Source organism: Hyla sarda, chromosome 9 (genome assembly GCF_029499605.1).
Source record: "Hyla sarda isolate aHylSar1 chromosome 9, aHylSar1.hap1, whole genome shotgun sequence".
NCBI classification, from domain to species: domain Eukaryota; kingdom Metazoa; phylum Chordata; class Amphibia; order Anura; family Hylidae; genus Hyla; species Hyla sarda.
In genome coordinates, this window is record NC_079197.1 from 47,378,026 (window position 1) to 47,392,798 (window position 14,773).

A 14,773-nucleotide genomic window follows, 5' to 3' on the forward strand; every position below is an offset into this window, starting at 1 on the left:
GTGGGTGATGACAAGGTGACGCGTTTCAGCCGCACTCAGCAGCCTTAGTCATACTAAGGTATGACTAAGGCTGCTGAGTGCGGCTGAAACGCGTCACCTTGTCATCACTCACAGTTACCGCTGAATAAAAATCGTATTGCTTGACATCCTGCTCTGGACAACTCCATTTCTTTCCACCTGTAATAAAAGATGTTACAAAGTTTCTTATGTATGCTAGTAGTAGTATTGTAAGAAGAAAAAAGTGGGAGAAATAGTGGTGTGCACCTGGTGAAGATGTGTAGGCAACAATATGTGTATAGCACCTTACCAAATGTACTGTGTCCATTTTAGGACATTCTCAGTCATCAGCCATAACTCCGTTTCTCATCAGGCGAAACAGCGTCCCGCCTCCTCCCTCAGACCAATCTCAGTCAATCATCAGCCACAACTCCCGCCTCCATAATCCGAAACTCCCTCATCTGAAACTCGGTCATTCATCAGACAAAAACTTCCTGCCGTATAGCAAAGCCGAATCAGTGTCAGCTCTCTGCTATACGGGTTCTGCTATACATGCTATTCAGTGTTGGCTCTGCTATACAAACTCTGTAGAAAATGTAGTGTCTGTAGTACACGTGCAAGTTTCACATCGTCGGCTCTGCTATGCGGCAGGAAGTTTGATCTGAGGCAGAATCATCTGAGGGATGACAGAGTTTTGGATGAGGGAGTTTCGGATAAGGGAGGAGGGAGTTGTGGCTGATGGATGATGGTGATTGGTGTGAGGGAGGAGCCGGGATGATGTTCTGCCTTTTGAGGGATGGAGTTGCAGCTGACGACTGACGTACATTGGTCCGAGGGAGGAGGCCGGACACTGTTACGCCTGACGCAGGACAGAGTTACGGCTGACGACTGAGAATGTCCTAAAATGGTGTTATGCTGAGGACACACCTATAAGCATGGGTAAACTATGGTCCGCAGGCTCCAAGTCCCTTCAGTATCAGAGCTATCTTCACTGGAAACATATCCACAGGTCAGGTCTGCACCGTTGGCTGAATAACTGGGGCATCACACTGGGTGCTTGACCGTTAAATAAATCATAGAAGAGGATCCAAAGTTGAATCAATTTATTGATAAAAAATTATAAAAATAATACAGTGGTCCCTCAAGTTACAATATTAATCGGTTCCAGGACGACCATTGTATGTTGAAACCATTGTATGTTGAGACCATAATTCTATGGAAACCTGGTAATTGGTTCTGGACCCCCCCAAAATGTCATCCGAAATAGGAAAAAGTGAGGATTAAAGAAAAATAAGTAGATTTATATAGATAAAGTAAGTCATAACATAAAAAGGTAAGAAAGTTCTGCTGGAAGCTTTAAATCACTGTCTATATATGGAGGACTGGAGCTTCTTCAGGGTCCTGTACAGTACACACAGTGCCCCAAAAAAAGCACAATGGAGCTGCCCCCACCTGGTGCAGCCATTCCTGGCACAGGTAAAGAGTAGTACAGAACATGTAGTACCTCCCTGTGCTGTAGGGGGCGCTACCAGACAGCCAGTTAGTACATGCACTTCAGTAATACAGGTGTTTTACCAGTGAATGCCAATTCTGATTGGTCTGTTCTTCCAGCCACTGACACGTTTTGCAGATCTGGACGGTCCGGAGCATTGTATGTTGAATCTGGTTTCAAGTTACAATGGTCTAGAAAAGACCATTGTATGTTGAAACTATTGTATGTTGAGGCCATTGAAAGTTGAGGGATCACTGTAATAAACTTTGGATTCTCTTCTATGATTTCTTTGATGGTCAAGTGCCCCGTATGATTTCCCAGTTATTCGGCCTACGGTGCCAACCTGATCTATGGATACGTATTCGGTAAAGTTAGTTCTGATACCGGAGGGACTTGATCTAGTAGTAGTAGTAGCCACTATGGGGGACATTTATCAATGTTTGCTCATGTATTCCTTTTTTAGTTATTTTTTTCTTACAATTTTTTTTGCTTATGTGCGACTTATTTATCAACTGCTTTCAGCCTGTTGATAAATTTCTTGCACTTAAGTAATTTTTTATTTTTTTGCTTTGGTTGTGACTTTCGCACTTGATAAATCTCTGACCACTGCAAGTCAAAAATCACTTTTTGCTTTGGTAAGCAAGATTTTTATTTTTTTGCTTAGGACACTGAACATGCAAAAAGTCGCAGAAAAAAAGAATGTAGTCGCACGTGCGACTTTTTTGCGACAATTTTCAGCAAAAAAACCCTACTAAATGCTTTGATAAATGTCCCCCTATAAGTCTGCTGCATTCTGTGTAAGGCTTTGTTAACCAAACAAGATGCTATTTTCTGTAATAGTACAGGTCCACTTTAATACATATACTTATTTTCTTGATTTGATTGTATATGCTGTTAGTTACTTCTGTCATTTTTTATCTAGGACAAAGCAGAAAGACTTCCCAAGATGTATTATGTAGTCATCCATAACTGTCACTGCGGCATGCTCTTTATCCCCCTTAACACACAGACTGTAGTATTTGCTAATGTTTTTCTTTGGTTTTTGTGGTCTACACTGTAAAATGTTAAAATCCTGTTTTCAATGGCTCATTCTAGTTGTTGTTTTTAATGCAGATTTTGTTCATATCACGTTACTGCTAACCAAATAGGCTATAGCATGGCAGGTCTATGATGGTATAGAGCAGTGGTCTTCAACCTGCGGACCTCCAGATGTTGCAAAACTACAACTCCCAGCATGCTGGGAGTTGTAGTTTTGCAACATCTGGAGGTCCGCAGGTTGAAGACCACTGGTATAGAGCATGGCACCTTCACAGGGTAAATCTACACTGCATTGCTCATATATGGAAAGTGAATTGTATTCATAAATATAAAGTCAATTTATTACCTATCTGGGACTAAAGGGATCTCTAGAGAAGTAGAAAGGGTTAAAGGGGGGGGGGGGGTTGCATAGAAATAAAAAGCATATGAGGAGAAGAGTCTGAAGTACTAAGTCAGAGAGACACATTCTTCCAGGTTCATTTTTCTTCAATTTTCCAAATGTTTTTTGTTATATAAAGACATTTCATTACCTCCCTCACTTCTAACAAACTTTGACAAACTTTTTATATTCATTTTAACCCACACTGGAGGAAAGGTAGACGGTCAAAGAAAAGCTGAAAAGGCTTTGAAGGACCTTTGTATCATAGGCCGACATCAAAGGCCTCTGCAATATACCTAAATTAATAATTCTGCAGCACTAGTTGGGGGGGGGGGTGTACGTGTGTATGTAGGGGGGGTTTCATTACTTTTTTCATTACTTTTAGAGCATTTTTTTTGCGCAGTTCAGGCGCAAGCAGCATATTTATTGACTTTTATGCGTCTTTTGATATAGACAGTTTCACTCTTTTTGCCTATCCATAGAACTTTTTCTTTTTAACCATGCAGTGTTCATGTATTTATCATTTGCGACTTTTGTCAAAAGTCGCTATTTTGAGAGCAAAGGTACTTTTTAGGCGCAAAGCTACACCACCTACCAGTAGGCGTGAGAATCACTTCTACCTTTTGTAATTCAACATTTAACTCCTTGTGGACGACAATATCCCACTCCCCTTCTATGACATACGCTGAGCGGGGGTCATAGCTGGGTGGTCCTGGCGGCTATCTGCCACCAGGACCCATCTCTAATGCCAGACATCACCGATCACGGTGATGCCCGGCTTTAACCCCTTAGACACCACAATCAAATTTGATTGTAGCGTCTATAATGCAAGTAAAAATGTCCTGGCAGCTCTGGGAAATTAAGTAAAAACACCAAATCTGCCAAAATCAGGACCCGGGAAAGTGTCTACTTCCCTCCACCACAAGCGTCTAGAAAAAGTGTATGTGGTAGAGCTTTTCCCACCACAGCAGAGCTGCGAAAAATTCATCATCCTGCGGCACCTTCTTGATAAATAAGATGAACACTAGTCAAACCCACCACCCAAATAAATGTGGGAAAATAGCTCTACTGTAGACATTCTTTGATAAATCTGGGCCTATGTTTGTTATGACATTACCCCCTTAAGGACCAAGCCCATTTTAACCTTAAGGACCAGGCCAATTTTATTTTAGCATTTTCGTTTTTTCCTCCTCGCCTTCTTTTTTTTTAGGGAGGAAATTTTAATGAAAACCACAATTTTGCACATTTTGGAGGGTTTTGTTTTCACACTGTACTCTTTATGGTAAAAATGACATGTGTTCTTTATTCTGTGGGTCAATACGATTAAAATGATACCCATGGCTAGATACTTTTATATTTTTGCACCGCTTTAAAAAAATCTAAAACTTTTTGTACAAAATCAGTGATCTAAAATCACCCTTTTTTGACCACCTATAACTTTTTCATTTTTCCGTATATAGGGCGGTATTGGGCTCATTCTTTGTGCCCTCATCTGTGCTTTTTATTGATACCACATTTGCATATATAAAACTTTTAGATCATTTTTTATAATTTTTTTTAATAAAATGTGACAAAAAAGCAGCATTTTTGGACTTTTCTTATTTTTTACGTTTACGTCAATCACCGTATGGGATCATTAACATTATATTTTGATAGTTCTGACATTTATGCACGCGGAAATACCAAATATGTTTATTTAAAAAAATACGCTTTTTGGGGGTAAAATGGGAAAAACTGACAATTTTCATTTTTATTGGGGGAGGGGATTTTTCACTTTTTATTTTTACATTTTTCAACTTTTATTTTACACTTTTTATGTCCCCATAGGGGACTATACATAGCAATCATTTGATTGCTTATACTGTTCAGTGCTATGCATAGGACATAGCACTGATCAGTATTATCGGTCATCTTCTGCTCTGGTCTGCTCGATCTCAGACCAGAGCAGAAGACCCCGGGATATGGCCAGAGCCAGGTGAGGGGACCTCAGGCCCACATGCTGGATGACCGGATCGCTGCGGCAGCACTGCAGGCGATCCGATCATCCATTCAAAGTACCCCACTGCCGCAGATGCCGTGATCTGTATTGATCATGGCATCTGAGGAGTTAATGGCGGACATCCACGCGATCACGGATGTCGGCCATTAATGGCGGTTCCCCGACTGCTGCTAGCAACCGGAACCTACCGTGTATGACGGGAGCACCGTTCTGATGCGCGCGGTCATACACAGGACGTAAATGTACGTCCTGGTGCGCGAAGTACCGCCAAACCAGGATGTACATTTATGTCCGTGGTCATTAAGGGGTTAAAGTATACCTTAAACAAGAAAACAAAGGGGTTATCCTATATAAAGTTGTTGTTATTTCTGCTTCCACCCACCATATTGCAATGGATATTGGCCATCATTTACTATTGTAAACCCGACATGTTTTGTTGGATTATGCGCCAGATTCTAGTGCATTACGCCAGAAATTCTGTCTGTGCCAGAATTTGCACCAGAATTTGTGCCAGAATTGAAAAAAAAAATCCTATTAACTCTCCATTTTAAAAACCTGGAAAAGGGGCGTGGCCACCGGGAAAAGGGGGCATGGTCACCAAAAGCCCCTTTACCGATATTTTCCCAAAAAAACAACATATTTACTAAGGTTTCCACAGAAAATGTGGTTGATTTCAGCTGAGGAAAACCAGACAGATCAGAGCAGGTGTAAAAAGCAAAATGTAGGAAAAGTGGAAAATGTAGGGAAGCCTTAGTAAATACCATGGAAAAAAAATTGAATGGAATTAAAACCCACAAAAGAAACCTACTCTCCACTCTTAGTAAATCAGGGCCGTTATGTGTTAAAGGTATGTCATAAATGCTTAACATGGGAATACCTCTTTTAATATTAATGTTCTATCCCCCCAAAAAAAATCTATATTTTATTCACTCCATCGGAGATAAATCTTAGATAGCTCCTTCTGGTCTACTTTCACCCAATTCACAAGATCCACAATCCCCAGTGCTTGGACCCCCAGCATTCAGGAAAGGGAATAAATGCTGATGAAGCATATCCCGAGCATATTTGATGCGCAGGATTTAAATCTGTGTTCAGTCAATTGGTTTATATTGAAATCTGCAGCATAAAATCTGCAGCTTAAAATCCTGTGCATTAAATATGCACAAGATACTATACGTGTGAATAAACCCTTAAAAGGAACCTGCCACATTAAAAATGAGATCCAATCTGTAGTCATGTTATAGAGCAGCAGGTTGATATATAGTCTTGTTGGAAAAGGTTCATCACAATTTTATTATTATTTATTATGCAAACTTGCTCATTCTGGGCTAAGTAGTCAGGTGGGCTGTCATTCTCAGTTATTGACAGCTACAGGTGTATAAATGGGATGTCAATTATTGGGAAGGACCACCCATTTGACTCCTTAGCCCATAACGGGCATAGATTTACATGTATAAATACCAAGATATCCTGAAACTTTTCCTACAGAACTAAATATCAATCTGCTCAGCTCCTCCTGGTCTATAACATGATGCCCGCAGATAGGACTGCATTTTTATTGGGAAAGGTTCCCTTTTAACCCTTAACCCCTTAAGGACCCTTGACGTACTCCTACGTCATGACACCCTGGTACTTAAGGACCCATGACGTAGGCGTACGTCATGGAGAATTCCGGCCCCCGCCACGCGCCGGGCGGGGATCGGACCGGGATGCCTGCTGAAATCATTCAGCAGGCATCCCGTGCAAACGCCCAGGGGGGGTAATCAGACCCCCCTATTTCGGCGATCGCGGCAAATCGCAAGTGAATTCACACTTGCGATTTGCGCAATTCCGGGTCATTTCGGGTCTATGGTGACCCGGTGACCCGGAATATAAGGGGGATTGCAGTTGTCTAAGACACCCACGATCCCCCTGAAGGGATAGGAGTGAGTTGGCAGGGGTGCCACCCTTTCTATCCCTGCTATTGGTGGTCTAGACACGACCACCAATAGCAGATTGGGGGTGGGGGGGTTAACTTTCGTTTTCCCCGTCCTGCCCACCCATAATAGGCGGGGCAGGACAGGGAAACGACGGGGACCAGCGCCGAAGATCCACTTACCCATCCGTGCGGGCGTCCCAGGCAGCGGGCGACGGAGATCGGCAGGCGGCTATGTCGTGCGGCTGGATCGTACGGAAGCCGGTGAGTTGCTTAATAACATCTGGAGGGTATAGTTTGAGACCACTATACAGTGGTCTCTAACTGTAGCCCTTTAGATGTTGCAAAACTACAACTCCCAGCATGCCCAGACAGCTGTTTGGGCATGCTAGAATATGTAGTTTTGCCACAGCTGGAGGGCTACAGTTAGAGACCACTATACAGTGGTTTCTAACTGTAGCCCTCCAGATGTTGCAAAACTACAACCCCTAGCATGCCCAAACAGCTGTTTGCTGTCTGGGCATGCTGGGATTTGTAGTTTTGCAACAGCTGGAGCACCACAATTTGGAGATCACTTTGCAGTGTTCTCTAAAACTGTAGCCCTCCAGATGTTGCAAAACTGCAAATCCCAACATGCCCAAACAGCAAACAGTTGTCTCGGCATGCTGGGAGTTGTAGTTGTGTTCCTCCAGCTATTGCATAACTGCATCTCCAAGCATGCCCATTGGCGATCAGTACATGCTGGGAGTTGTAGTTTTGCAACAGCTGGAGGCACACTGGTTGGAAAATACTGAGTTAGGTAACAGAACCTAACTGAAGGTTTTCCAACCAGTGTGCCTCCAGCTGTTGCAAAAGTACAACTCCCAGCATGCACGGTCTGTCAGTACATGCTGGGAGTACAGGGTACATTCACACGGGCCAGTAAGTTTCCTGCTTCAAGTTTGGGCTGCGGCAAATTTTTCGCCGCAGCGCAAACTCCTAGCGGGAAACTCACCGTATCATGCCAGTGCGAATGTACCCTAAAAACACTACACTACACTAACACATAATAAAGGGTAAAACACTACATATACACCCCCTTACACTGTCCCCCCAATTAAAATTAGAAACCTATTGTACGGCATTGTTTCCAAAACGGAGCCTCCATCGTCACGGGCGATTAAGAGAAGGCGGAGCTACTGAATGGGTTCTTTAGTTCTGTATACACTATGGAAAAAGGAGCTGACATTGGCCAGGTCAGTGCTGGTAACACATCATGTAATGTACTGAACTGGCTTAATGTAGAGATGGTACAAGTTAAGTAAAGTAAATGTAAGCAAATCTCCAGGGCCGAATGGACTACACCCAAGAGTTCTTAGAGAGGTAAGTTCAGCAATATCTGTACCCTTGTTCATGATATTTAGAGATTCTCTGGTGTCTGGTATTGTGCCAAGGGATTGGCGCAAGGCTAATGTGGTGCCAATCTTTAAGAAGGGCTCAAGGTCTTCGCCAGGCAATTATAGACCGGTAAGTCTAACGTGCATTGTGGGTAAATTGTTTGAAGGACTTATAAGGGATTACATACAGGAATACATAGGGGATAATAGTATTATAAGTGATAGCCAGCATGGGTTTACTAAGGATAGAAGTTGTCAAACCAATCTAATTTGCTTTTATGAAGAGGTGAGTAGAAGCCTTGACAGAGGAATGGCTGTGGATATAATGTTTCTGGATTTTGCCAAAGCGTTTGATACTGTCCCTCACAGACGTCTGACAGGTAAGTTAAGGTCCTTGGGCTTGGAAACTTTAGTTTGTAACTGGATTGAACACTGGCTCATGGATCGTACCCAGAGAGTGGTGGTCAATGATTCGTACTCTGATTGGTCCCCGGTTATTAGTGGTGTACCCCAAGGTTCAGTACTGGGCCCGCTGTTGTTTAATTTATTTATCAATGATATAGAGGATGGTATTAACAGCTCTGTTTCTATCTTTGCAGATGACACCAAGCTTCGTAGCACGGTACAGCCTATAGAGGATGTGCATAAGTTACAAGATGACTTGGATAGACTAAGTGTCTGGGCATCCACTTGGCAAATGAGGTTCAATGTGGATAAATGTAAAGTTATGCATCTGGTTACTAAGAACATGCATGCATCGTATGTCTTAGGGGGGATTAAACTGGCAGAGTCACTGGTAGAAAAGAATCTGGGTGTACTTGTAGATCACAGACTACAGAATAGCATGCAATGTCAGGCTGCTGCTTCCAAAGCCGGCAGGATATTGTCATGTATAAAAAGAGGCATGGACTCGAGGGACAGGGACATAATACTCCCCCTTTATAAAGCATTGGTACGGCCTCACCTGGAATATGCTGTTCAGTTTTGGTCGCCTGTTCATAAAAGGGACACTGTGGAGTTGAAAAGGGTGCAGAGACGCGCGACTAAACTAATATGGAGCATGGAACATCTTAGCTATGAGGAGCGATTAAAGGAGTTACAATTGTTTAGTCTTGAGAAGAGACGTTTAAGGGGGGATATGATAAACGTATATAAGTATATAAATGGCCCATACAAAAAATATGGAGAAAAACTGTTCCAGGTTAAACCCCCCCAAAGGACGAGGGGGCACTCCCTCCGTCTGGAGAAGAAAAGGTTTAGTCTAAAGGCGCAACACGCCTTCTTTACCGTGAGGACTGTGAATTTATGGAACGGTCTACCTCAGGAACTGGTCACAGCAGGAACAATTAACAGCTTTAAAACAGGGTTAGATACATTCCTGGAACAAAATAACATTAATGCTTATGCAGAATTATAAAACTACATCCCTTTCCCTTATCCCCTTACACCCTTCACTTCAATTCCCTGGTTGGACTTGTTGGACGTATTTCTTTTTTCAACCATACTAACTATGTAACTATGTAACAACTCCCAGCATTTCCGGACAGCCACTGACTGGGAATTTAGCAACAGCTGGAGGCACCCTGTTTGGGAATCACTGCCATAGAATACCCCTATGTCCACCCCTATACAATCCCTAATTTAGTTCTCAAATGCACATGGTGCTCTCTCACTTCGGAGCCCTGTCGTATTTCAATGAAACAGTTTAGGGCCACATATGGGGTATTTCCGTACTCAGGAGTTTTGGGGGGCTTTTTCTCCTTTTACCCCTTATGAAAAGGAAAAGTTGGGGGCTACACCAGCTTGTTAGAGTAAAAAAATAAAAAAAATTATACTATCATGCTGGTGTTGCCCCATACTTTTTATTTTCACAAGCGTTAAAAGGAAAAAAAGACCCCCAAAATTTGTAACGCAATTTCTCCTGAATACGGAAATACCCCATATGTGGGCGTAAAATGCTCTGCGGACGCACAACAAGGCTCAGGAGTGAGAGTGCACTATGTACATTTGAGGCCTAAATTGGTGAGTTGCACAGGGTTGGCTGATTTTACAGCGGTTCTGACATAAACGCAAAAAAAGAAATACCCAAATATGACCCCATTTTGGAAACTACACCCCTCATGTAATGTAATAAGTGGTACAGTGACTTTTACGCCCCACAGGTGTCTGACAGATTTTTTGAACAGTGGTTCGTGAAAATGAAAAATGTAATTTTTCATTTGCACAGCCCAATGTTCCAAAGATCTGTCAAACACCAGTGAGGTGTAAATACTCATGGCACCCCTTATTAATTTCTGTGAGGAGTGTAGTTTCCAAAATGGGATCACATGTGGGGGCGTCCACTGTTCTGGCACCACGGGGGCTTTGTAAACACACATGGCCCCTGACTTCCATTCCAAAATTTTATTTTCCCAAAAGCCCCAAGGCGCTCCTTCTCTTCTGAGCATTGTAGTGCGCCAGCAGAGCACTTGACGTCCATACTCAGAAGAGATGGTGTTACAAATTTTGGTGGGCATTTTGTCCTATTATCCCTTGTAAAAAAAAAATTATTTGAGGGAAAACTAGCATTTTAGTGAAAAAAAAAAAAATCATTTACACATCCAACTTTAATGAAAAGTTGTCAAACACCTGTGGGGTGTTAAGGCTCACTGGACCCCTTCTTACTTGCCTTGAGGGGTGTAGTTTCCAAAATAGTATGCCATGTGTTTTTTTTGTTTTTTTTTGTTTTGCTGTTCTGGCACCATAGGGGCTTCCTAAATGTGACATGCCCCCCAAAAACCATTTCAGAAAAACTCACTCTCCAAAATCCCACTGTCGCTCCTTCCCTTCTGAGCCCTCTACTACGCCCGCCAAACACTTTACATACACATATGAGGTATTTTCTTACTCGAGAAAAATTGTGTTACACCTTTTAGGAAGATTTCTTTCCTTTTACCCCTTTCTCACACCGAACCAAAGAAAATGCACCACCACAAAGGATTTATCTTTATTTAATTTCATATAAAAAATATTGCATATATAAAAAATACATAGAGAGTAGGAAAAAGCAGCGATGGGGATGCGATTCGCATAGCGGGACGCGCCCGCTTCCGAATCGCATCCCAAGCCACTTACCCGTCCCGGTCTCCGTCTGTAATGTTCTGGCGCGTGCGGCTCCGCTCTCTAGGGTGCGCGCACGCCAGCTCTCTAAGATTTAAAGGGCCAGTGCACCAGTGATTGGTGCCTGGCCCAATCAGTCTAATTAGCTTCCACCTGCTCCCTGTGTATATTACCTCACTTCCCCTGCACTTCCTGGCCGGATCTTGTTGCCTTGTGCCAGAGAAAGCATTTAGTGTTGTCCAAAGCCTGTGTTCCAGATCTCCTGCTATCCTCATTGACTACGAACCTTGCCGCCTGCCCCGACCTTCTGCTACATCTGACCTTGCCTCTGCCTAATCCTTCTGTCCCACGCCTTCTCAGCAGTCAGCGAGGTTGAGCCATTGCCGGTGGATACGACCTGGTTGCTACCGCCGCAGCAAGACCATCCCGCTTTGCGGCGGGCTCTGGTGAAAACCAGTAGCAACCCTAGAACCGGTCCACCGACACGGTAAACGCCAATCCCTCGCTGACACAGAGGATCCACATCCAGCTAGCCGAATCCTAACAGCACCAGATACATACACGTACAGGACGGAGGGCTATCCCACAAAGCATACATGAAATGTGACACAGGTCAGAGATAGATTAAATTAAGGTACTAGCCAAAATGGACAATGTAAAGTGCAAGCATGGTAGCTATATGAGACCTGAACACAGAAAGAGGGATACAATATAATGGGGGGATGCCAACCGTACCTATACAAACCCCAATGATCGTTTCGCTGTAAGAACGCTTCCTCTGGGGGCGTGGCTAACCTATGAACCGGTAATTGTTTTTATACTGCCCCCGGCCTATCACCCTTAACATGACAGTGATTGACACTCCTATGCTCCAGTGTCCACATACTTCATTAAGCAGACTGTGCCCACCTGTAGTATAACCTGCCCGGAATTCAACGTGCATCCGTACTTCCTGGAGTGAATCACAAATGCGCAAGCGTGCCGGAGGTTTCCGGCACCCGCGAACATGTGATGCGTCCCATGATCGCTCAATGCGATCACGTAACCCGTCACAGGACAGACTCACTACGGTACCATAGAAACATAATAAACATGTTGCTGCACGTGCGCTATACAGAAAGAAGTAGTAATCATAAGTGAAGCAACACAGCAAATGTGAGACACAGCAAACAGTGAAAGTGATGAGTGAAAAAGTGATGAAAGTGAATGAGTGAATCAGTGAGAAATAGATAATAATGGTAGTGAAAAGGAAAATACGAATTACCTAAAAAAAAGTTTTTACCCCTTGTAAAAATTCAATAACTGGGTCTACAAGAACATGCGAGTGTAAAAAATGAAGATTTTGAATTTTCTCCTTCAATTTGCTGCTATTCCTGTGAAACACCTAAAGGGTTAGCAAACCTTTTAAATGTCATTTTGAATACTTTGAGGGGTGCAGTTTTTATAATGGGGTCATTTGTGGGATATTTCTAATATGAAGGCCCTTCAAATCCACTTCAAAACCGAACTGGTCCCTTTTCGATTTTGAAAATTTTGTGAAAAATTGGAAAATTGCTGCTATACTTTGAAGCCCTCTGGTGTCTTCCAAAAGTAAAAACTTGTCAATTTTATGATGCCAACATAAAGTAGACATATTGTATATGTGAATCAATATATAATTTATTTGGAATATTCATTTTCCTTATAAGCAGAGAGCTTCAAAGTTACATTTTCAAATTTTTCACCAAGAAATGATGCAAGTATCGATAAAATGTTACCACTAACATAAAGTAGAATATGTCACGAAGAAACAATCTCGGAATCAGAATGAAAGGTAAAAGCATCCCAGAGTTATTAATGCTTAAAGTGACAGTGGTCAGATGTGCAAAAAATGGCCGGGTCCTACAGTGAAAATTGGCTAGGACCAAGCCCATTTTGGTCTTAAGGACCAGGTCAATTTTTGTTTTTGCACTTTGTTTTTTCCTCCTCCCCTTCTTGTTTTTTGCATTACTAATTGTACTTTGCAATGATATCAATCATTTCATAACAAAATCTATGAGGAAACCAAAGGAAAATATTTGTGGGGTGAAATTGGGTAAAAATTACACCTTGGCCCTCATTTGCTAACATCATTCCGACTCTTTTTGTCGGGTTTTGCACCTAAATTCTGTCACACAGAGCGCAGAAAAAAAACGACAGAATCTGAATCACTCTGAGTGAAAAGAAAACTACAAAATGGGTGTTGTTTTCTGGAAAAGGGGCGTGTCCCCTACATTTCATCCAAAATCACTCATCTTTTCTTAAAACTGGGAAGAAAACCCCATACTTCAAAGCATGTATAAAGTTTTAGAAAGCGAAGTAAATTCTCTGGCTGTTTGCTCCTTTGCCTGCCTCGTCTTTTTCAAGCGATACTTTTTTTTCTATTGTATTCTATCTATCTACATGTGTGTATATATACATATATATATATATATATATATATATATATATATTTATATGTGTATATATATATATATATATATATATATATATATATATATATCTGCTTTGTATATGTCTATCTATACCTATGTATATATATATATATATATATATATATATATATATATATACAGCAGATAGATAATCCAGGAAAAAGAATTTCAGCAGCACACCCGTTGGTTCATGTGCAAATAGTGGGATTTTATTGACCCATGTCGAATGCGACGTTTCAAGGGCATCATGCCCTCTTTTTCAAGCATAGTGCAAAGGTTACAATGTCCACAATATATCAGGTGTATTCTCATACAATTCACATACAATTAAATACAAACATCACCATAAAAATTATCAAATATGCAGTATAAAAATACACACGTGTGAGATATATAAAACAGGTATCAGACAACACCATCTATAATCATAATCACTGTGAGACATAGCAAACATCATAATAATCTGTGCAATACATTTCCCCAATTATTAAGATAGCAGGTGTGAAGTGTCTTGTGCTAATGAAGAACAGATGAAAAACAAAGTTGTACCTTAGGACAGATCCGCATGCTCCTGTATGCCCATGATCACCATAACGGCATTCCTTACTTCTGCATTGGCATCCAGAGGTCACATGACCATCATGTGACTGAGTTACGTCACATGAACTCCGTTACCCCGGCCAGCTAACCCAGCGCCTGCGCATATGACTGCTGGATGCCGAGCTATTCGTCAGATCTCACACATATACAAATAAAACTTAGAATTTAATCCTATAGCCACACATAAAACTTTCATATGGCTATATACACAATAAGATGATCATTAAGACAATATTAAGTATGTACATGGAACTTCCAATGACTTATGGTAAAATCGCACAAAAAACGCGCCAGTGTGAATGGTGTGCTAAAATATCTAGCTAAAATTATGTATTGAGTATATACAAAACATATGTGTCAGATAAATATAAAAGTGAATTGTGTCTGTAGTGTATACATAATCAATATAATGGGGGAGATTTATC

At 41.8% G+C, this 14,773-nt stretch overlaps 1 long non-coding RNA gene across 1 annotated transcript in view; it reads right to left on the reverse strand.

Moving 5' to 3' along the window:
* Positions 1-14,360, reverse strand: part of LOC130291563 (uncharacterized) — a 32,431-nt gene extending 18,071 nt beyond the window's left edge. The window contains exon 1 of the long non-coding RNA XR_008847961.1: positions 14,298-14,360. This is a non-coding gene — a long non-coding RNA (uncharacterized LOC130291563). The remainder of the gene's footprint in view (positions 1-14,297) is intronic.
* Between the last annotated feature and the right edge of the window lie 413 nt (positions 14,361-14,773).